Below are 25,306 nucleotides of genomic sequence, written 5' to 3' on the forward strand. Positions count from 1 at the left end.
AACAAAACCAGGATCTCTGTGACTCTAGTCTATTTTCTAAAATACTCGTTAGCTCAAACAAGTCATATCAATAACACTTTGAAATGCTACTCTAGCTAATTACCAAATTGTAATAATTAGATCATTAAAGCAGTCTTTTCAAAATTGTTGGCAAAATCTGGGAACTATTGCCAAACACTCACGAAAGTCAAAGGAAAAATTTATAGGTCATATCTGTAAAATGTGTGTGTTTTTCCAAGATTGAATTAAAAGAATTTTTGTGCAAGAAAATGAAATGTAAATTTACAATTTCAGTTGTTGAGAATAATTTGTCTCTATTTCAAGCAAGATTTCAGCCCCCTTGTTATGTAGGTCTTCAATCTTAAAATAGCGCATAAGAGGGGGGAAAAAAAGAAAGAAAAAATTGAACGTATTTTTTCCCTCCCTGATGACAAAGGATGACATGCAAAATGTTTAATAAACAAGTATAAGAAAATAATAAAATGGTTTATAATAACAAGCAAGGAGATGTTCTTTGTATAAATTAGATAGAGGAAAAAACAATTCACTTAGGTAATATAGATAAGATGACTATAGTTATGTGGTGGCTTCTTTCAAATTGTGAAGTTTCCATAATACAAAAAAAAAAAAAAAAAGCAGCAGCGAAGGAGAAAACATTGTTCTACTCCAATAATAATACTTCATCATTACTAAAACAATTATAATACAAAACATGGATGTTTTCATAAAATTATTCCTTTTCATGTCTAGACTATTTACACTGACAACACGCTAAATTAACAGCACATTCAAACTTACCCTTCACACACCTCTAAAATAGGCTATTTGACTTAACAACACTAATATTCTCATGCGCATGCGCGCGCACGCATGAGCGAAACAGGCAATAAACTATGCCTTCTTTTTTTAAACCAACTGAGACAAGCTGTCATAACTTTAGCTAAAGTGGAACAGGCCTACAAAAGGATGGCTTTAAAATATTTAATTAAACACTACATACCAACCAGCTTTTCTAAAGGAACAGCACAACAGGAGTCTGGGCAATTTTCAATAAGTAAAAGGTTATTATAAATTATGTCACTAGTATTTGTGACCAGATGCAATGCATAGATGACATCATTGGCTGTTTTCTCAGTTGCTTACTGCCAAGTACATTTCATCTCATGTGCATTCCTCATGAGAAATGCCTATTCCTGTTCTTCTTTAGCAAGCAAATTTGAGAAGTGTAATATAAGTAATAAAGAGTGACTTACTGCTATTTTCATATGGACTATGTAAACATCTATGAAGAAAATTGACAAATAAACTACTTGACCTTTTGACTATGACCTGTGAAGCACTCAGGGATGACTATACATGTAGAAAATCTTGGGAAAGTCATATTTTGAGAGGGGAATTGAAAATATTGACAGTCTCGTGGGAAAAAAAAAAGAGATGTTCTATGCCATAGTTAGCTGAAGATATGAAGGAAATTCATGGTGACCAAGAATGACACAGGAGTTGAAATTTATCCCAAGAGCATAGAGCACGGATTTGAGGCTCCCGTGTATATGGCAGGACCAGAGACAATAGCTCCTGGGCTGGGTCAGCTGTGCCCCAATGAGTAGGAAGATTAAGGGCTTTTAGGGGCTTCAGCGGGAAACAACTTCCCTGAATACTGAAGGGGGAGTTTATATGAAAGTAAGAATAGAAGTTTCCTTTTCCAGAGATAATGAAAAATTTTGGCTTACAGGAAAATTCATCAAGTTTCAAGGAAATGATAGCATTGGTTACTTTGTTTTAAGAATCCCTTTAGGAACATAAAGTAAAATAAAATTCTCTCAGATGATTAAAAACTGTGGGACTTCGAGTGGTCTCAGACAAACCACTGATGGCTGCAAGAACCTTAAAGGTGACAAGAGACTAGGGAACAAATTTGAAGACCAGAGAGGCTGTCCACTTTCTTCAAGGTTAATCAATGGGAAGCGAAGTTTCCCCAGAATCCAGATCCTTTGGTTTTCCGATCAGAACTAGCCTGTTCTTGTAGCACGTCTTTCTTAATCTTAAAGTTACACGCTCTTTTCAAGTGTCATGGCAAGATATTAGAAGAATTTTATGGCAGAGGGTTTTTAAAGGCAGTTTTAAGGTATATAAAGTAACAAGAAGGTAATGAACTCTGTGACACTTGGTGCTGGTGAGAAGATGGGCTTTCCTCCCCTTTGACTTTTTCCCATGCTTCTCACTTCTAACTGCTCATTAGAAGCACTTGGATAAAGTGCTGCCCACACTACACCCCTGATGAACTACAAATGGTCATGGGGTCCAGGCAAGGGTAGTTAATTTTTTTAAATCTATCCCATAAAATTTAAATATGCAGCCAAGGTTAAGAACCACTTCCTTTTTGTAATAAAAAAGGTGGTAACCACTTCAGTTTATTTCAACTGGGGGAGTTAACAGAACCACAGCCGAAGATTAAAAATGAGCTCTTTCCCAAAGAGACTATTTCTTTGAAAGTTTTGTTGATGTAATCTTTGGTGACATGGAGTTCCTCCATAAAAGTTTCAGGATATTTAAAAAGAAGTTTCCTCTAAGCCATAGGATTGATACGAATCTATTTGACATTTCATATACTTCTTTAGCCTGAAACATATGCGTGTTAGCCACAATTATTGAAAGGTAAAAAAATATATGAATATATGATATTATGGTTCTGAACTACAGATGTTAAATGAAATTTTCTATTGTTTTAGCAACTATTAAACAGCCATCTTGAAAAGCCTTATTAATTTTGGATAGCAACTGTTTTCTAAGGAATAAGCAAATCATTGTCTTATTTATTTATTTATTTATTACTTTTGCATTTTTAAATGGCAAGACCTTTGAGAAGAGAGTGCATGATTTTATGCAAAATATATATTAATTTATCACATGTCAAAGTCTATGAACAAGAAACTAACGCTAGCCAAAATACGATGAGGACATGTAAGGCCACAAAAGACTTCTGCCATGTAGGTGGGAAATGAAGACTAGGTTGTCCAAACCCTGTAAGGAAAGAGTCTGGACTAAATGCAGGTAAATAAAATTTAAAAGCCTTAGACTTCAGCCTGGGCTGAAGTCTACCTCTTCAAGGTAGTGGAAAGCAGCCAGCAGAGTTCTGGTCGCTGTGGGTGGGTAGAGTCACACCCGCTAAATTTCATTCTGGCTCTTCAATGTACTCACGGCTGTGTGACCTTGAACAGGTGACATCACCTCTGTGACCTCCATTTCCTTCCCTCCATTTCACAGTGAAAACCACAGTGAAGGGATTAAGTAGAAAAATGCAAACGAGGAGTTTGGCATAGTGGCCAATAAATGGTGGTACCATCTTTGTAAGCAAGAATAAAATCAAATCAGTCTCTCAAGGAAGTCTCTGAAACTAGAAATACTAAGTAGAAGAGTGATCACATTTCAAGGAGAGTATAGATGAATTCCTTTTTTTAAAGATTTTATTTATTTATTTATTTATTTGAGAGAGAGAGAGCACATGGGAGCAGGGGCATGGGAGGGGCAGAGGGCTGGGCTCTATCCCAGGGCCCTGAGATCAAAACCTGAGCACATGGCAGACGCTTAACTGGCTTTGGGAGGTACTGATTAAACACTCTTTGGTTGATTATAAGCATTGAATGCCTCTCCTATTTCAAATCATATCATGAAGTTGAGTCTGCAAACTATTAATATACCAAGAATTAATAAATACAGATTTATATTTATTCATGAATATTAAGAGATATACAAAAAAGCAATCTCAAAATGGACTCATATCATCATAGAAAAGGGCACCATTAACAAGACACTTCTTGAATCCTCTTCTGAGCAAGGTGTGTTTTAGAAATAGAAGAATACATCGAATACTCTATTCAGAGTAATGCATTATGTTCCAATTAATAATAATATATAATAGTAATTATAAGAGTAATTATAGTCTGGTCCTTTCATCTGTCCAGCAGCTTGTCCCCTGAGAGATAAGATGTGATCATATATGAAATGACATTATCAATTGCAAGCTATTCTTAAATTTTGTTTAGAGAAATATAATTTTAACATATGATTTCTAAATCTTACCTTATTTACTGTTGTTTTACCTATATGGATAAAATGTATGCTATAAAATAAAAAGCTTTTTTTTTCTTTTGGTTAAAGCTCTGAATTCTAGATTCAGACAAATCTATTAGCTCCCAAATGTGCATCTTAATGCAAGCTTCCTTAAGGCAAGCTTCCTAGAAATGATCTTGACATGTGTTGAGGTCTATTATTTTCCAAGCATGGTTCTAAACAAGTCACATATGTTAATTTATTAATTCTGACAATTGGTTTGTAAGATAAGCATCCATTTTACAAAGAGTGCTACACAGAAAGGTTATGCGATATATCCAAGGTCACACAGCAGGTAAATAAAAAAAACAGGATTTGAAGTCTGTGCTTAGCTTCTGTATTACAACTGCCTCACAATTGTTTCCTGGCCTTTAAAAAAGGGAAACAAATAAATTAATGCATCAAAAAAGTAATGTTGAAAGTATTCAGTATAGTGTCTTATAAGAAAAGCAAACTTTTCTCAGATTAGTGTTCATTTAATTTAGCCTGTTGAACAAGTAAGCCAATCATTTGAAATAGTGCTTCTGAATAAGAATCATAAGAAATGTTTATTTAATATTAAGTATTATTTATTGTTAAATAGTTATTAAATAACACTTAATATTTCTGAATAAGATATAATATTGATTTTTCTTTATAAAGTAACATTTCCAAACTGTTGATTGGATACTTTCCAGACATAGAAGTTAAATTATTATTCTGTGACTATATTCCAACCTCTTCCCCTCGCTGTTCATTGTATCATGTTTCAATAAATACGCGTCAGAATCTTTACATCCTTCCCCCCATTCTTCATTCTTCCTGTTACGTAGGAAAATGAGTTAGACAAAAATCATAAAATGGGATAAAAATCATCCAAATGAAAGTTAGTATTATTTTCAGGGATCCATCTCTCAAACATATTAAATTGCCTTTAAATTCCAATTAATCTAAAATGAAGAACAGGAACTCCACGTGACATTCAACTTACATTTTAGTTTATGCTTAAGAACATGGAACTTTCAGGAATTCAACATACAATATTGCAGAATTATGTATTTGTTTTATGAAAACAATGATGCAATCTATTTTATCTATGGTAACAGAAATTATACAGAAGTTGGTTGCTTGTTTATTTATTTTATTTTTTGCAAAGAGCATGTCATGAAAACTTACCTCTTTTCTCCTCTTTCTATCATGTGTATGCAGAGAAATAGAGGTCAAATTCACTCCCTACCACTCTATTGTGTTCTGCCACACAGGAAAAATTATTTATCTTATTGTTTCCCCAGAAATTATTTTGCAACTATTAATTTAAAATATTCTTTTGCCTTAGAGAAATGTCTACTCTGATGCAGGTAGGAGAATGGGAAAGCAAATAAGATCAGAGGCAAGCAAAAACTAGAGCTCCTATAGGCCCCATATATTTATAAGCCTTAATAGGTTACATTTTTTAAACTACCAAAAGTCAACCACCGTATCAACAGTAAACAGCCGTAATAATTCATTAAACTAAATCGCAGTTTCCTGAGCAGTTCAGAGGGTGTAAAAACAAAAATAAAACCACAAACCAGACACCAAAATTTTCATTATTAAGGAACTAAATTTAAGTAACACTATATATTTAGCTTAAGTTCAGTCCCTGAGTCCCAAAGCCAAAATTTAGACCCATGCTTTTTAGGGAACACAGATGAAGTAAATACTATAGAGAATGTATGTCCCAAAGCTCATTTTGTTGTTGTTGTTGTTGTTGTTGTTTTCCCTTCAATAATCTATTTGAGTGTATGAGGATAATGTCTAGAGGTAATCTTTGCTGCTTCATGGTATGAGCTTGGTTAAGGGTAAAGACTGAAGCTCACTGGGAAGACAGAAGAAGTTCCTTGATACTTTGATTCCCTGGTTATAGCACCAAGACCAGTACCACTCATTGCATTCATGGTGGGTGGAGGAGATGAAAGATTCTCTCTCTCTCTCTCTTTTGTGGTCTTACCATTTAAACCTCTTTAATTTAAAATAGGATATTAGGGGCACCTGGGTGGCTCAGTAGGTTAAAGCCTCTGCCTTTGGCTCAGGTAATGATCTCAGGGTCCTGGGATCGAGCCCCGCATCGGGCTCTCTGCTCAGCAGGGAGCCTGCTTCCCCCTCTCTCTCTGCCTGCCTCTCTGCCTACTTGTGATCTCTGTCTGTCAAATAAATAATAAAATCTTTAAAAATACATATAAAATAAGATATTAGATGCATCTTTGCAATTTGCCTAATCAAAAGTTTCCAGGCTTATGTGTTTTTCTCAAAATAAATGGGAATCCAGTCACCAAAGATAAAGTCTTTTTTTTTTTAAGATTTTATTTATTTATTTATTTGACAGAGATTACAAGTAGGCAGAGGGGCAGGCAGAGACAGAGAGAGAGAGAGAGAAGAGAAAGCAGGCTCCCCGCCCAGCAGAGAGCCCAATGCGGGGCTTAATCCCAGGACCCTGGGACCATGACCTGAGCTGAAGGCAGAGGCCTTAACCCACTGAGCCACCCAGGTGCCCCACCAAAGATAAAGTCTTAACAACACAAAGAAAGCAGCTCGCTCTGGCTGGGACCCTCTTGGGCCAGCAGTCTCTGAGGAGAAAAGGTTTCTTAGCACCAGGTCCCAATAAGGATGCTGCTATGAGTTGAGGAAGGTAGGAACTACAGCTCCCCTTGGATGGTATATTCTTATTAATAAGGTCCAGTCAGGTCCACCTGTGTACTACATGAGATGGGGCCACAGAATTGAAATTGCTGCTAGGTGGGCAAGGGCAGCCCCCAAAGGGCATGATGAGGAACAAACCCAAAGAGGACAGATGTCCACACACCCGGTCAAGAACTTGAAGAAACACTTTTCTCCCTGTTTTCCCTGTCTTACTAAGAGCCTTACTGGGTGATCTCTAGAAAGTTCTTTGTCTCCAAGTGTCTCTGGCTCAATTACATGTCAATTTTCAAAAACAACGAATACAGATTGAATCCATGTTTTTTAAAATCCTGCGTGCTTGTCAAAAGACATTACTTGCCAATCAAAGCAAGTAATGTCCCCTAGAATGGTGGGGGGGAGGTGTTCATGAAAAAATTGGCAACATTATTTTAAAATGTCAGTTTTCTAAAGTGAGGAAGTGTGTGGAGTTATTTTCAATTACTTTGTTAATTTATGTCGAAGAATTGAACATAGTAGAAACTGTGTATAAAGAAGATACTTACACCTTAAGGTGTATATAACATATACCTTAACTGTAATATAAAGAGGATACATACACCTTAACAGAGGTTCCACAGTGCTAATAGAAGTGGGGTATCAGAGGTATGACTCAATACCAACACCAAATAAAAAGTACAGTAGGATAAGGAGATAGACAAAAAGAAGGAAAATCATTTTTAGAATAGGGTGGTTGGAGGAAGTCAAATTCAAGCAGAAAATTAAATATGGTGAGGAAACAAGTCACATGAATAATGAGGGGGAAGATTATTAACAGAGGGAAGAAACAGCGAGTTGAAAGGGATCGAGGTAAGAGCATCCTTGATCTGTTCTACAAACAGACCCAGTGAAACTGGATAAAAAGTAGGAGTGGTAAAAACAAACAAATAAACAAACAAACATCAGAGATATAGCCAGCTGCCAGTTCATTAGGTCTTTGAAGCCCAAAGATTTGAAGACTGAGTTGGGGGACTTTAATTCTGAAGGTGTTAGGAATCTGTTGGAAGATTATGGGCTCAGAAATGGAATGAACTCACTGACATTTTTTTTTTTTAAGTTAATTCTGGCTGCAGTAGGAAGGGTGAACTGTAGAAAGGTAAGCAAAACGAAAAAAGGCAGGGCTGACTGGGTGGCTCCATTTGTTGAAGATCTGACTCTTGATCTCAACTCAGGTCTTAATCTCAGGATTGTGAGTTCAGGCTCCAAGTTCAGTTTCACGATAGGCCTGGAGCCTGCTTAAAAATAAATAAATAAAAGTAGGTGATAATCATAGTGCCCTTATGGGTCGAGTGTCTATATAATTGGTCATGAAGACATTCTTGAGAACAAAAGGGGCAACTATTAATAATTACACCAGATCAGGTCCTGGGATCGAGCCCCACATCACGCTCTCTGCTCAGCGGGGAGCCTGCTTCCTTCTCTCTCTCTGCCTGCCTCTCTGCCTGCTTGTGATCTCTCTCTGTCAAATAAATAAATAAATAAATAAATAAATAAATAAAATAATAATTACACCAGATCAATGGCAGTGAACCAGAAATGCCCTGGGCGAACTGAGACATGGGCTTGCTATAACTAAGGGACTGTTTTCAAGAATAAATGTGTACTGAGTAGGTGTTCAAGGAAAAGCAGCTAAAAGTTATAGTTACGAATTGTTTCACCAAGTAAGATTTATAATATATTAATGGGCTATTGACTAAACATAATTCTGTGAAAGAATAAACTACGTACTACTATGTAAAACATAGGTAAATTGATTCTTGGAGCTTTTAGTAAGTTAATCTGCCTTGAGAATATCTAGACACTCTTTCTGGTATATGCTATTTCTCAAAGTCATTTGTCCATAGATTTTATTTTTTCAAGGAGATAATATCCTGTGACTTCAACCTTCCATGGAATAATGTTCTAAGAAAAAGCTATCATTCGGTGATAGAATAGAACGGATGATGAATGTGGTTTCAAGATTTGATCCAGAAATTTTAGTTAGATTGCTGGGTAGATAACTCAGTATTATGAAAAAATGCAAACCACAATTTAGAAGCAATCTCATACTGATTTAGCTGCTACCAGAATGTCAAGGTTGCTCTGATCTTCTAGAGATACAAATAAGTCTTTTTCCATTTTCCATGAAAATCTACTATTTGCTTTGTGCTTATGGTTCTATGGACTTCAGTTTATGCCTGGGAACTTTTAGAAGTAAAAGCTTCTTGGTGCTCTTTCATTTTCCCTGAATAAGGGCTTGGATTTGGTCAAGGATTCTGAATTGCCATTGATACAGAAGTCAAAAACTTGCATGGAAATCTAAAGTATGTAAAGTAAGAAGTCAAGATGAGCTCAGAAATAAAAGTAGTATCTAACCTTGTCAGATGATCAAGAAGAAATTTGTTTTGGGCCCTAGAGTAAAGCTACCACTTACAACTGACTTCCCATATAGTCTGATGGGAGTTGTGTAGTTGAATTAGCAACCAGAAGACTTGGAAACTGTCACCAACTTCTGGACACTGGCTTACAAATAATTCATAAATTTTAAAAAGCTGCTTAACGAGTACATCTCTAAATCTCTTTTTCTATGTAGTATCTCCTTGGGGGTGGAGGGCAATTGTCCTCTATGTTCCTGTAAAGACTAATAACAGTAGTAGCTAACACATAAAGCAATTTCTATGTGCCAGAGGCTTTTCTCAGTGTATTTACATGCATCAATTCATTGAATCCTTATGAACTGGGTCTTATCATCATCTCATTTTCTGGTAAGTAAAAAGAGACAGGGAGGGAGAAAATGAAATCTGCCCAAGGTGAGCCAGAAGGACAAATAGTAGTAAATAGTAAATAGTAGAGCCAGACAAATATGGCTCCAGAGCCAGACAAATATGGCTCCAGAGAAATGATATTATCCACTCCACTCTGCACAAGTGCATAACAGCACTTATTAATAAAGAAGGGTATTGTATTTATTTATTATATATTTATTAACAAAGAAGAGATTAATAAAGAAGGGTAACTTCTTGTATCTAGTAATGCTACTTCTAGTTCTTATAATCTTGCAAAACATAATTCGTATTCCAACTGACATCCCTTGAAGTCTCTGAGGACCAACAATTACTACATTTTCCTCGAACTTGCTCTATGGCTCCAGTGTCTCCACTGGAGTACTCCAGAACTCCAGTGTCAGTGGATTCTTCTATGATGTGTGTGTGAATTCTAGCTTAGTGTAAAGCCTAAAAACTCTCCTTTGAATGTGCACTAGTCTCTTCCTATTTTTTAATTTATTTAGTTTATGTGTCAAGGGGATTGATAACAACTCAGCCAACAAGTAAGTGGCAAATAATTTTGAGAGCTCCATGTGCAGGACCTTGAGACCTACCTCTATCAAATATCATCTGTTAAGATATTTGTGGATCCTAAATGTCATCCAGCCTGCTTTTATTCTTCAATTTTGGTATCTGTTGCAACCATAGTGAGAGTGGCTTTTATGTCTTTATCTGCTGCTCTGTCAAAGTATTTGGCCAAAGCCAAGGACAGTGCCATGCAGCACACCATTCACTTTCTATCCATCTTGAGTCAGCAGTCTTTGACTGCAGCTGTTAATAAGGATTCCACCTAATTACATTATCAATCAGTCCATATTTTTCCTTTTGGTCCAAAGCACTTTTGTGTAGTTATGTAAAATATCTTGATAAAATTTAAAAATCATGTGCCACTGAAAGACCTGCGGATCCCCTTACCCAAGAATCCAACACTGCCACTGGATGCAATCAGCAAGAGGTTCTTTATTGTTACGCAGGCGCCTGCGGATGGTCAGCGCACGCCTGCAGGTGGTCAGCAGCTCCTGCTAGCTGAGCACACCCGGCTGGGGTGGTGCCGGGTTTTTATAGACAGGTACAAACAAGTTTTGGGTGGGGCGCAACTGATTGGTTGACAGTTAGAACTTTTGAAAAAGGCATACGTGGAGTTTGCTGATTGGCTCTAAGGACCCACGCGTGGGAAGAGAGAGGCGGGAAGAGAGAGGCGGGAAGGGGGAACAAGCTGATTGGTTCTGAGGGCCCTCGCGCGGGAGGAGAGAGGCAGGGAGGGGGAACAAGAAGGGGGAAGGTAGGAATGCCATCATGGCGTCTTCTATTATTTCTATAAGCCAAGCAGTTACAGAAGGGCAAAAGAGCAATTAATAACCTAATTTACGCCTAAAAGCCAGCGGTTCACAGAAAAGCAAACAAGCGGTTAGTTATCCTATCTATCTTCTAGGGGAGGGGTCTTTCACCACCAGCATCTCTCTTGTCTGGTTAGTTTAAGATCCTTACATGTTATGAGGTTAGGCTGACTTGACCTTGGACATTGAAACTCTATTGGTTTATTAGGAATCTTATGACCCCTCTTCCTATCTCCAGAGTTCCTCAAGCTACGGATTGGCTGGAGGTTCTCTTTTGAAAAGTTTTCATACATAAGTATGTAATTTACTTATGCAAAGCAAATGAACAAATTTGGAGTAACCAAGTACTATCTCCACCACTTTTACCTTTGATTCTACTTTTCCTTACTAATGTTTACTGTCCAGCCTCCTATCCATACATCTGACTGTCTATTAAACCATGTCTGCAGATCCCTTGATCTACACTTAGTATTTTCAAAGTTACACTCATCAGTTTTACAATCTACCTGACTGATCTTTCTGGTTTATTGAACTTTTTGATTAACCTTAAATCAAAAAGTCAACTTGGACTCCTTTCCTTGAGTTGCTGTCTCCCTACCACAACAAATCAGTCCTCAAATCCTGTAGTTCATATCTCCTGAATGTCTCTCATATCCATTGCCACTGCCTTTTATAGTTATTACATGAATTACTGCAGTTACATGCTAAGAGAAGCACTTCCTCCAGCCTGGTCACTCCCAACATCCTCCCCCGACCCTACTCAGTTGCCAAAGTCTTCTTGCTAAAATGCAATTTTAATCAGGCATCCTCATCTGTAAAATTGTTTAATGATAACTTCCAGGATAAAATCCAAATTCACTGGGTAAGCTCCAAAGACCCATGAAATTGTGGGCCGGCCTATGTCTTTAAGCCTGTTCTTCTCTGTCTCCCAAGAAACGTTCTTTGTCCCAGCTTTACCAAACTACTCTTGATTCACTGAAGCAGTCAGAAGTGGCTCCGCTCTCCATTTTCTTACCTGTTCATACCGTCTTCCTTCAGTGTGTGTTTATGTTTTCACTTAACAAACCCTGCCCTTGCTTTAAGACTCAAAACAAGAACCATTCTCTCTGTAATGCCCCTCCCTGTTATCCTATTCTGATCGATATTCTCCTGCTGTGCACCTATGGTTCCCTGCCTAGATCTCCATGATCCTATTCCGTATTGTGGACGTGTATTTTTCCGCCTCCTCATTAGACTCTAAGCAACTTGGGGGCATGTACTTATCTTACTCATCTTTGTATAGAAGGGCTTGGCACAGTGTCTGACATACTGTGGGTGTAGTCCATAAATGCTTATGGAATAATGAAGCAAATGAGCCAAATAATTCTCATCAGATAGAGAACTAGAAGAAAATGTTCTCTCAGGAGTTATGTGTTTCTTTTGTATTCCACATGCCCCAAGCTGGGGGCCTGTCCCTTCCTTATTTAGCTCCAAACTCTTAATTGTAAGAATCCCATTGGTTCTTCATACCCTAAGGTCCACCTAACTAATAAACAGATTTTTATAACACTATTCATTCACATGTTGAAGGCTTTCCTTCATCCTATATCCCTATATCCAAAACATAGTCCATTTATTGTAAGAGTATCCAGACTCACCAATCTCAAAAGCTATCCACCTCACCAGCCTCAAAATGAGAGAACTTAAACAGAGGAGAAGATAATTAAAATCTTTCTCTTTTAGGTGAATATTCTTTTTCATTATTTTATATCCCAATACTCACAAATATTTTGAAGATAGCTTTTTCAGAATCAAGTGCCAGTTTATCCTGTTATGAGGGCAAAAATAACACGTGGTGATAGTGAGAAGCTTCCATTAGCATTTTTAGCCACATTATCCAGAACCTAATCCAACTGTTTGAGGTCCTCGCCATAGAGGGGTATTTTCTATCTTTAGATATAGTTCTGAAATCCTTTTGGGTGTCACTTTTAGAAATGGATTTTAATCTGACAATACCAGACACCACTTGGGTTGTGCCTTCATTTGGATCTGAAAACTTATCTCAGTTTACCAATGTATACAAGTAGACATGCCAAGTGTACCTCCTCAAATAATCTGTTTATTTAAACCACTGTGGATACCCCATTTGGGTAACATCTAAAAACTTAGGTAGCCTCTAAAATCTGACTCAGGTTTTGTATTCTTCCATTGATTAGAGTCAAGGTACTTCCTGCCAGTGAGGAAAACATGATGAAGAGTAGGTGCCTGACTGTAGCCCCTGAATGGGTCTTCTTTATTTTTTTAAAAAAGGATAAAATTATACCATTTGAGAACCAAATAATTTCTGACATCTAACCACTGAATAATTACTGACAGTCCTTTATGACAACGGCTCAGTCTATCAAAAAAGGAGATAAATCTTTATAGGCATTGATTTCAACTTGGAGACTAGGAATAAGACTACTACACTCAAAATCCTAAGTGCTGTCTTTAAGGTCCAATTCTGTCACGAAACAAATAGTTAGACCTCTGTTTTCTCTATGGGATGAGGAAATTGGACTTCGTAACCACTGAAATGCCTTTGTGTTGTAAAGTTCATGTTAAAAAATGTGTGCAACAAATAGACTTGTAAGAAGGCTTTCATGGTATCTGTCGATTTTTTACTCACTGACTGATATATCCCTGATTTGCTCATAAACACAATCTTTGTTCTTAGTATGGCTTCAAATTTTTATGTAAGTTGTCCTAGTCATCGTCGTCATCTGATGAAACATAAGAAGGCATAAGTGGAGAAGAAATAATAACATGCTTTAAGAGCTTGTCCTGACTTAGACCCTCCTCTTTGTCCTATATATTTAATATAGGATATACTGTTCCTCAAAAAATCATTAATCATTTACAACAACATAGAAGGACCTTGAGGGTGTTCAGTTTAGTGAAATAAATCAGATAGAGAATGACAGATACCATGTGATTTCACTTATATGTGGAATCTAAAGAACAAAACAAACAACACCCCTGAAAAATATGGTTTACTTTCAGACTAGAATAATAATAAAAATTATTATGACCACCACTTGTTGAGCTCCCACATTGGAAGGAGACAAGCCAGAATTTGAATGTATGTCTACCTAACATTAAAATCTATGCTCTTCCCATATTTCTTGGAATCTGGATAATCATCCTTCAAAATGGCAGCTTTTGTTATCATGAACACTGAAGAAATCATGTCTATGAGCAATTATAAAATTGGGTACCAGTTGATGTGCAACTTTTCAACTTTATTTATCAGAATACTGACATTATAAGTAAAGAGTGCAAAGTTGATAAATCTAGCATCAAAATTCATCGGCCAGGAGTATGACTTTTCAGTTCAGTTTTAGCTTCAGCTCTTCCTTTGTAAGTTAAAGATAAGAATAATGATTTCACTGCATTTGAGGGTGTGTAGGCAAATGAAATAATGGATGAGAAAGTTTAAAAACGTGATACATGACAAAGAGTTTTTTTCATTCCCCTGAGCCCATATTTTCCTCAGAAAATGCAACTAAGATCATCAGACAGAAGGACAGAAGCACTTGCCTCTGATCCCAGCTCTGCCAATGGCTGAAACAAATCCCATTCATGAATGAATGACAGGAAATTTTCTGAACATCAGCCAAAAGAATGGTAGAACTAAATAATCCCTAGGTCCCATTTGGCCTTACATAATTGTAATTTATTTAGGCTCAGAAACAATTTCTCATGCTTGTGCTTGCTCTTTAGAACCTGGAGCTTATTTTTGGTGTTTGCACTGAAAAGGTTTTTCAAAAACGTTACTGGATTGAGGACAAAAATGTCCAGGTACCTGAAAGAAATTACAAGTTAAATGGATGAGTCACCAAAAGGCAGTGGGATGGCCAGACCTGTCAGGCCTGTTATTCAAATTAGGGCCAAATGATTCAACTATTTGATCATAGTGATTGGCAGAGGCCTGCAGATGGGAGAAGGTACACGAGTTTGGGTGAATCAGGTCTGACCTGAAGTTTCTCAGAGCAGCAGAAAGGGGAAAAGTATCAAGTGTGTTAAAGAAAAAACCAATTTGGGAGAGAGAAAATGAAAAAGGTGGAAATCCTGTCACAGAGTCAGAAAATAGCTACTGACTGGTTGTCCACTGGCATAAATAATATGGGAAAGATTGCCGGATTGCAATAGAGCTGGGCCTGGTTCTCCAACGTCCCCGTTCTGTGATCTTGGTAAATTTATTTTCATTTTGTGGATCTAAGCTTCTTTGGCCATAAAATAAGGGCTTGACTTGGATGATTAACAAAGGTCCCTCACAACTATTAAATTGCATGCGCAGCAGAAACGTAGCTAATGTTATGAAATATCCCTTTTTTTATATGGAGAGAATCTCTTTTGTATTGGTTTGTCTTTTGGCCTTACAACTTCAAAATAAAAATTCTGTATTTTAACATCAGGCTTGTTATTTTCACATTCTTATTTGAAGAAGTATCACTATGGTAGAAAGTAGAGTGAATGGCAGGGTTTTCAAGCCCAAATTTGAGAAAATATTGTTACCAATCCCTCATTGTTATGATTTGTAAATATCCTAAGTATGACATGATTCACATCTTTGCCCATATGTTCCAGCTAGATATCAGCCATCCTAAAGCTTCACTGTACTTTATAATTTTTGCTTTCCAGTGATGTTACTAATACCTTGTGTTCAATGTCTTTGCCAAATGGACATCAGATGTCATCCCTTTTGAGTTTTATCCTCAGGCATCCCTAGTTATCTGAGTAGGCAATTGTGACTCTAGGACTCCATGTCATTCCACACAAATCATCTCAAAGTATTACTGTGTTATATTCAACTTTGCACCTTCAGCATATACCTAGAATTTTTCAAAATGAAGTTTCATTAGGGTGCCTGGGTGGCTCAGCGGGTTAAGCCGCTGCCTTCGGCTCAGGTCATGATCTCGGGGTCCTGGGATCGAGTCCCGCATCGGGCTCTCTGCTCAGCGGGGAGCCTGCTTCTCTCTCTCTCTGCCTGCCTCTCCATCTACTTGTGATTTCTCTCTGTCAAATAAATAAATGAAATCTTTAAAAAAAAAAAAAAAATGAAGTTTCATTAAATACCTAGAAGACACTCATCTTTGTTTCCTCAACACTTACTGAGATGCTAGGTATCTAGGAGGTTCTAATCAGTCTTGAATAAATTAATGTATTCATATTTATAAAGGGAAGCATAGTATATGCCTTCCCTATATGAGCCAAAGCTTTAGAAAAACAAACAGAGTATATGAAAGGAATAAATGAAGATCTGAAAACTTCACTACAGAATTATTCTCTGCTTATTACCTTTAGAAACACTAAAGTTTCTGTTTAGAATCCACATCAATAATCAAAGGTTAAAACAATAACAAAAAAAAAAACTTACCTCTCCATGCTTTCCAATGAGCCACATGTTTTAAAGTCAAGCACAGTGCATTTGCCCTCATAAATATGTGATTGCACATTCCAAGTGATTGATGATATTTAAATGATGCATATTTTTCTTGGGTACAAGTAAAATATCCACACTTACACCAGTTTCTTGGTGGAAAGAAAAAACTTATACATATTTAATGTCATCAGATTTCTCATGAACATGTCTTGACAGGTAAGGGAAAAACTATTTTTGTGTGTGTTTGTTTCTAACATAGATTTAATGGCACAAGGTAAAATATTAGAAGGGTATCCTTATGCACCCTTTCCCCCAGCCCTGGCAATAACCATTTTACCTTCTTTCCTTGTTTTTTTTTTTTTTTTTTTTTAAACATTTTTTAAATTGCCCCCTACATTCCCTCCCCAGTCTCTGGTAACTGTCTTTCTACTCTACGTTACTATGAATTCAATGTTTTTTCTGGTTTTACTGAGAAATAATTGACATACATCACGGTGTAAATTTCAGGCATACGGCATGACGGCTTGAGTTACATATTGTGCAATAAGCACCATAGTAGGTCCACTGACATCCATCATCTCATACTGCTATATGGGAAAAAGAAAGAAGAAAACAAAAAAGAAAAAATTTCTCCTTGGGATGAGAATTCTCAGGATTTTACTATCTTAACAACTTCCTATATCCCATACAGCTGCGTCAGCCATAGTCACCATGCCGTACAGCACGTCCCCAGTACTTACTCACCTTATAACAGGGAGTGCAGACCTTTGGACCCCCTTCCTCCAGTTCCCCCCACCTAACCCCTCTCTGTCTCTGGTAACCGTATGTCTGATCTCTTTTTCTATGCGTCTGGCTTTGGGGCTTTGTTTGGTTTTTGTGTTTTTTGGGGTTTTGGTACTCCACATGTAATAGAGATTGTGTAGCATTTGTCCTTCGGTGTCTGGCTTATTTCCCTAAGCATGACATCCTCCGGGTCCATCCATACTATTGCAAATCAATTCTGGAGGCAGTGGTGATGGTGGCGTAATAGCATGAGTGTATCTTTAACACCGCTGAACTGTATGCTTCAAAATGGCTGAGATAGTACGTTTGATGTTGTGCATATTTTACTGTAACAAAGAAATCAATTTTTTAACAGAAGTGTATCATCCCAGAGGCTGTGTGAGTTCCTTCAGTTTCACATGGGGCTGGGAAAATCTGAGGACTGGCTTTTTGATAAGGTGATACTCTCTTGTCTCCTTCCGGACTTAGAAAAAGTGTTTTATTGGCTAAATTTTGGGGATTGTTCCTATGCGAGAATTCTGCCAGCGAACCTGATCCTTTTCTGGCTCCGAAACTAGTTCCATGGAGGAAGAATGTCAGGAAGCCACTGGATGGCTCTTGTTAGAGCTGTAGCCTGGTTTAATTAAGTGCTGTGTCCGTCTCAAGGGAGACAACGGAGTCTGTCTGTTCATTGGCCCTCCAGCCTTCTCGTATTCCTTCTTTCTCCAACTGAAGTGTTCTAAACCCAAAGTAAAACTGAGTCTCCATCCTTCATCCCCTTCCAGAAGTATCCCACACTCCTCTTACCACCAGAGTAGACAAAACAGCTCTGGTATTTTAAGAGAGTAATGCTGAACGTCAGAAAGGTGAGAAGAGACTTTTAGGTTGGTGACAAGGCATCAAACTATGACACTGGGAAGGAAAGTTCCTCCTACTTTCCTCTGCCTTGTACTCTACCTTCTGAGTGGGGTACATTTTCCTTTCTGTGGGGTACATTTTCCTTTCTGCACCTGAATTTTACATCATGTTGTCCTTCACGCAAATGCTTTGGCATATGTATTTCTTCAGGGTCTGCGAGGTTCAGGAACCGCCATTTCAGCTTGGCAAAATTGGGAGGAATTATACCTTTATTTTACAGGCAGTGAAACTGAGCTGAGAGATCAGATTTCAAATTCTGGGTCTGCTGTAAATGACCAGCAGTGTGTCGCCTAAGCCTCTGTATCCTATCTGTAGAATGGGGATCCTGATAACCTCCCAGGTTGAGGCAACAGCTTCCTGAGATGTTTGCAGAGCACTCAATGCTATGCCTGACACAAGGAAGCACCCCATCAGCAACTGCTATTGTCGTAGGGAGATTATTATTTCCGCAATTGTGATTATCTTGTGGGATTCCAGCACAGATCTCCCACTTCCAAACCCACCATTCTCTTCTCGATCATGGGGCCAGAGACTCACACAGCATTGCAATCAACCTTGGGACGGATTGAGGGTTCTGTCAGAGAACAGTGTGCATCTTCTCTCCGCTCTCCCTGAAATATTACCAGGAGTAGCTACTTTTGAAGATATTAAGAGTGCTAAGGCATGAGTGCAGTCCTGAAAAATCTCAGTCAAGTAAAGAAATCAAACTATACTTAATACTAAGAGGGCACAAAGGAGGAACTCCTGTGAATTTAAGTCACCTTTCAGCTAGAAGGAAAACAAAATATGAATGAGGAGATTAACGGTTTAGTGCAAAATGCCTGGGTTTCTTCCCTTCCCCCATCCTGCCCCCCGTGTGGTCACTTCACTTAAAAAGAAAAGCAGTTGGTTTTGCTCAAAAGTACACTGTCATCTGAGACTTCCCTTTTGACAGTTAAAAGGGAACATGCTTATTCTTTCCACGTGCTGAGCAGCTCTAAAAAAAAAAAAAAAAAAAAAAAATCAAACCCCCCCCCCCAAAAGAAACAAAACAAAACAAAACAAAAAAACTCTATAAATTGGAGAGTAAGCAGCTTAGGAATCGTGTTTCAAGAGAACAAGCCTGCATATCTGTGAAAGGAGCCAGTAACCGTCAACCCGAGGGACATATTAATGGACCCAAACCTCTTATAGTCTCTCTTAACGGCAGTTCCCTGGCATTTAGAGTCTTTCGCCAGCTTTCTCAGTGAACTTGAAGGAGGAGAAGGAAGATTATGGACAAAAAGCCCTTCACTTGCTTTTAGTCTATTTATTTCTGTCCGCAGAAGGTGTCCCCCTTGTGGTAACAGCATAGGCTAGTCTGGCATTTCATCTAATCTTGTGATATTTCACACATGTACCAAGACCTTTTGTTTTCTGTCTATCCAGCCTTTAATAGCTCGTGTCTCTAAATGGGTTTAACTTCTATCCAAATACTCATTCGTATCTGAAGGTTAATGCTAAACTCAAAGCCAGAGATGCAGTCCACTGGCTTTCCACTTTATCACCTTGCTTACTATTATTATTTAAAATTCTCCTTTCCTGGGAATGGGTGTATCGTTCTTGCATGAAGTCGTATCAGAGATGAAGACGGTGTTAACGATCTATTAATGATTTACTTACTGGAGCTCAAGAAAGGGCTTAAGGAGAAGGGTCAGTGTCAATGCCGGAAGCTGACCATCAAGATTTCTCAGTTACGCAACCCACTCTGCCTTTCTAGAGGGGACGGGAAAACCAGTCTGAGTCAGCAGGCACCGCAATGTGTTTCTTTTATTCCTGTTCCTCTCTCCTTGGAGTCAGAGTCAACAGCAAAGTAGTGAGAGTTGGCAGTTTTGCTACTTTTAAAGGAAGTATCTTGATTGAACTGCTGGGTGTCTGTTTTGAGTAGTGAGTTAGAATACACATACCCCCCAGCCCCCAACCCCGTGCTGTGTCAATAGATCCAAATATCTTCACCAAAAGCTCAGGAATAAAAAAGGCTTATGTGCTGCTGTATTCTAGCAAAATAAAAGGTGAATAGGAGCTCGGAGACATAAGTTCTAGAAAGGAAATCCAAACTAGATTCTGTGTCCATTGGAGAATCAAAAGAAAAAAGGGGGGAATGTGAAATGTTCTTCTCAATCAACTGTCTTCTATTACTAGAGGAATTTCTATGAAACGTATGTTATGGATCTAAAGCGTTGAAAATTGCCAGTTATTAAGGAGAAAATCTGAGCAGTGGTAAATTAGTGTTTAGAGGTATGGATTTCTACATCTTATATATTTCATTTCTAATGCCACCTTCTCAAAGAAGCCTGACAGAATGGGTTTCTCACCTCTGGTGACTTGATAGCCTAGCATATTTCCTACACACAATGCATGGTATAGATTGACTAATGGGGGGGGGGAAATGAAGTGTATATTTCAATAATATTTGGTTTATTTATGCCATCTTTTTCTCAAAAAATATTAATGCAACAATATTATATACAATGATTAGGATGATACTAATAGGAATCCTCACTAATATGATATCCTTGGACATATTTTCCCATCTTCCACATATTTTAATCTAACTTTTCCTCATTGATATGTTATATTCTGTGATTTTCAAATATGTTACAATTTCCAAAAGTTTTAAAACATTGAATGGTGCCTATAATACACATCATGGAGCACGAGAATTACTTGTTAGAAAGAGAGAAATATATATCTTATTTTATGCAAGCAGAATTACATTTCAAGGCACATGATCTGATTAAGTATCCAGACTCAGGAACCCGCTGAAGTAAATTCCATCACATTTGATACTCAGAATAAAGCAGAAGATAGCCATACTCTCTTTCACGGTCTGTGTTATTATTCCTCTCATATATCCTCTTACTTATTTTTATGGCAGACATTCTTTGAGTAAGTTTGTTGATCATATGTTTAAAAATCCGTCGCATGAACAATTCTATTGCTTCGTATCATCAGCCTGTCCAAGAGGAGAAGGTGGAGGGGACACGTAGATCCATCCAAAACAATGGTTGATGGGTTCACTGTCATTGACATTTGTGAACAGAAGTGAATTGATAAAATACAACTGCACCTTCAGCAGTGATTGAGCTATTCATTTTTCCGTGGCATTGGGCACAGGCTAACTAATAAAAACAGTGCTTGGATCATGTCCTGTCATCTTAAGACAAATTGCCCGTGAGCGAATATTGAATCCTGGGATCCTTATGAAGCTCACGTAAAGCAAAATACCCACTGTTCAAAGAACTAAACTGTTCTCCTGGGGAACACCATACATAAGACATCACATATTTAAAGAGTGAAAATATAAATGAGCCACAAGGCAAAACATCTGGGTTGGTTGTCCGTGGCAATCAGGTGAAGGAGCCACGGATGTTTAAATGTATTTGACAAGACCTAAGAGCTTCCTTGCCATATGGGAAAGTCCATCATCCAAAAGTTGAGGGTTTTGTTGAGAGTGTAACCACAGAACCCACTGGAGATTCTACAGCACAGAAGAGCTCCAAACAACATAAAGACGTTTCCAATAATTTGAGAGGTACAGCAAAAGGTTGCGCTTCATTGCAATGAAGTGTGTTTCTTAAGGGTGATTAAAAGTGTTCAAAGAGTGCCAGACAACTAGTTTTCAGATGCGTGAAGGAAGGAAATATTTTATTACAAAAGAATTTAGACTCTACATTCGTAAGCGCTCTTCCAAATCAAATAATTTAAAATGATCTGATTAGCTGGATGGCAGCAAGTTATCAAAGAATGAAAGACTCAGAAGATAAATTCAGCTTCACATATAACAAGTGAAAACAGATGGTAATTGGAGAAATAAAGGAGAATTATTCGCAAGGGGCTTGAGTATGAAACCCACAATCGCAGAAGAGGCAGAATAGTGAGTTGGCCAAGAAAAATGACCCTGAATCAAACTATTGCTATAATATAATTTGCACAGTTCAGGGAAGCACAAAGTATGTTCTCAATTATTATTTGTGTGTTCACTCATGCAATGCCCAAATTTATTAGGCAGTTATTAAGGGCTGGGCAAAATTCTAGATGCGTATACTTTGCCCAAGGGACTACACCAGATGCTGGGAACAACAGAGTGAACATTCTTTGCCCTCCAAGAGCTTATTTCTCTCAGCTGTTGCTGAGCTAGATATGAAACACAAATGACATTTTTAACTCATTACAGTTATGGTAAGTATATTTCTAGAAGTATAGGGTATATAGCAGGGGATCTGATCTGGTCTGGGTAATCAGGGAAAATTTTCTTAAGGAAATAACATTTTCCCTAATGAGCTGACTGGTGAGAAAATAGCGACCAAACTTTAAAATGCTTATAGAATGAATATAGCTGTTCTACACTAAAAAAGTAAAAATGCATAAATATGGACAACAGAAAAGCATGTGGCACTATGGGAAGACATGTTAAATATAGATGGTATAGTCATATGCTATTTATATTATAGCATCATCATGTGTAATCTACTTGGTTATGATAAAAACATATGTCCTGCAGGTAAAAAATTACATTTAGCAAAATTTGGGCTAAATATTAGTGAAATTATCTTAAAGATCTCTTCTATAAGAGATCTATAAAACAATGATATCTACGAGACAAACAAAAATGCAACAAATTAGGAAAAATACAGAAAATGTTTCACCATTGGGGACGCCTCGGTGGCTCAGTTAGTTAAGCAACTGCCTTCGGCTCAGGTCATGATCTCAGGTCCTGGGATTGAGCCCCGCATCTGGCTCCCTGCTCAGAGGAGAGTCTGCTTCTCTCTTTGTGTGCTCTATCTCTTTTTTCCCCTCTCAAATAAATAAAATAAAAACCTTAAAAAAAAAAAAGATGTTTGACTATGAATCATTAACATTAAAATTAAAGTAATCGAGGCAATGCTGAGGAATATCTAGATTATATGGCATCTTTCACTGTGTTGATCACTTAACAGATTTCAACAAATAATTATTGAGCAATTGATTCTTTCCTCTAATATTTGAATTAATTAATTTGTTTAGAAAAAGCAGATTTTCTTTTCTCTGGAAGATAATGCTTTGTTGGTTTAAGTAATTATTAATCCCTCCAAAAGTAATTATTTGACAATATGGCTGATTTTTCATGACTAGTATTTGTTCTCCAAGCATGAATTGCCAATCTTGTTCCATCGATCAAACACCTGCTCCAACTTTTCACACACCCTCCTCTTGTCCCATGAAAGAGATTTGCTTCAAACTTTCCACCAACGCCCTCCATATCTCATATGTTTGCATTTGTATCACGTCCACCAATGGTGCTATCTATAAAACAGCATTTATTTGTTAAATTATTCATTCAACAAACACTGAATGCCTGACATAGTCAGATCATATATGAAATTTTCTGCATCATGGTTTTCGAGCATTGCCAGAACGGTACTGCATAAAAAATGTCTTCTCTTAAAAAAAAAAAATGTCTTCTCTTTTGGCTAGAAATTCCAGCATTGGCAGAATTACCTTTTATTAACCACCTTTAATACAATAAATATCCATTATAGGGACCTAATTTAGAAGAAAGTATCTATGGAAATCATCTGAACATGCTTCCAAAGGAAAAGCTTTAATGCTAATTTGATTAAGAGTAGTATGATTAGAATAATCGTATTTTCTCCTAGAGTGAAAGTTTGTAAGGAACAATTTCATATGGATGCATAATAGTAATGTATTCTTTTTAAATTTTTTATAAACATACAATGTATTATTAGCTCCAGGGGTACAGGTCTGTGAATCACCAGGTTTACGTACTTCACAGCACTTACCATAGCATATACCCTCCCCACCACCTTAGCCCGACCCACCTCCCCTAGGCAACCCTCAGTTTGTTTTGTGAGATTAAGAGTCTCTTATGGTTTATCTCCCTCCCGATCCCACCTTGTTTCATTTATTCTTTTCCTGTCCCCCAAAACCCCCACGTTGCATCTCCACTTCCTCATATCAGGGAGATCACATGTTAGTTGTCTTTCTCCAACTGACTTATTTTGCTAAGCATAATACCATCTAGTTCCATCCATGTTTTCACAAATGGCAAGATTTCATTTCTTTCGATGGCTGCATAGTATTCCATTGAATGATGCATGTTTTTAAAATTGTAGCTGTATAATGTTAGTTATAGCTACTTTATACAAGGAAATCTTAAAGAAAATGATGGCTGGAGTTAGCATTCTTGGTATAGGTTTTTATAAATTGGAATTAAATTCAGCTATAAATGAAAGAAACCCAAAATAATCACTTCTTAAATAAATAGTGGTCTCTCTCTGATAAACATAATCTGGGAATCAGCAGTTCTGGGCTGATAGAGAGATAGAGAGATCTTATGGTTGTTAGGACTCCTAACAACCATAATCTTGATGCTTTGCCAACCTTAGTTTGCCGTTTCATGGACCATGGTGGCTCATGGTCAAATTCCAGCCATTGGTCTGCATTTGAGCCAGGAGAAAGGAGAAAGAAGAAGTGAAAGGAACAAAGGTAGCGTGGCAGTTGTCTTTTAAAAAAGTTTTTTTGGAAGTTGCCTCATAACACTTCTGTTCATCTCATCAGGCAGAATTTAGTCACATGGCCACCCTTCCCTGCAAAGTCATTCTTATTCTAAGCAGTTAAAATTGAGGGGTGTGTTGCTAACAGAATATTGGACTAGATAATTAGCTGTCTCATTCTTTTTTCTTTCATTCTGTTTTGGTTTTGTTTAATGTAGCTATTCTTATGCAGAGGTTAGGAACGTGTCTCCCCACTCTTAATGCTGAAGCTTTCCACATACTTCCTCATGCTGCTTATAAAGTTCATGGTTATCTCACCCTTGAGATCTACCACCCCCTCTATTCACAACCTTTGCTTATTAGATTATAAATTTACAGGGGTGATAAATGTATCTTCTTTTACTTTTAACCACCCAGAGACTTCACATCCACTATATAATGCATAAAATACACACACATATATATGCATATAATACACATGTATATATGTATATATACACATATAATACATACATATATATGCATAGTTTCTCATATATACCTCAATATATATTGAGTGGTTGTGTATTTTAAATTTAGATTTTAGGGGCTCCTGGATGGCTCAGTGGGTTGGGCCTCTGCCTTTGGCTAGGGTCGTGATCTCAAGTTCCTGGGATCAAGCCCAGCATCAGGCTCTCTGCTTGGCAAGGGGCCTGCTTCCCCCTCTCTCTCTGCTTGTCTCTCTGCCTACTTGTGATCTCTCTCTCTCTGTCAAATAAATAA

At 37.6% G+C, this 25,306-nt stretch overlaps 1 protein-coding gene across 4 annotated transcripts in view; it reads left to right on the forward strand.

The window, feature by feature from the left end:
* The window catches only part of SLC8A1 (solute carrier family 8 member A1), a 385,605-nt gene that overhangs the window by 1,037 nt on the left and 359,262 nt on the right, over positions 1-25,306 (forward strand). The gene's annotated exons all lie outside the window — the stretch shown is intronic.

This window comes from Mustela lutreola, chromosome 9 (assembly GCF_030435805.1).
Source record: "Mustela lutreola isolate mMusLut2 chromosome 9, mMusLut2.pri, whole genome shotgun sequence".
Taxonomy (NCBI): Eukaryota; Metazoa; Chordata; class Mammalia; order Carnivora; family Mustelidae; genus Mustela; species Mustela lutreola.